Raw genomic sequence first — 231 nt, 5'->3', positions numbered from 1 at the left:
TTGGCCAACGTCATCGGGGGGGTCAATGTCTCAATGTCTGGGGGTCTTCCCAAGCCCCCCCCATCTCCACAGTCATGGTTTTCCCAGATAAACCACGGTGGGAATGTTGGACATGGATTTATTGAGTGGGAGATGTTGGGACTCAACCAACATTGGCCAACGTTGGCCAACGTCAACGTCTTCGTTGGCTGGATCACGCCGAGGCCCCGCGCCGCGCTCTGCGTTCCGCTT

This window comes from Antrostomus carolinensis, unplaced genomic scaffold (genome assembly GCF_000700745.2).
Source record: "Antrostomus carolinensis isolate BGI_N321 unplaced genomic scaffold, ASM70074v2 scaffold29212, whole genome shotgun sequence".
NCBI lineage: Eukaryota > Metazoa > Chordata > Aves > Caprimulgiformes > Caprimulgidae > Antrostomus > Antrostomus carolinensis.
This window is presented reverse-complemented; position numbering follows the sequence as displayed.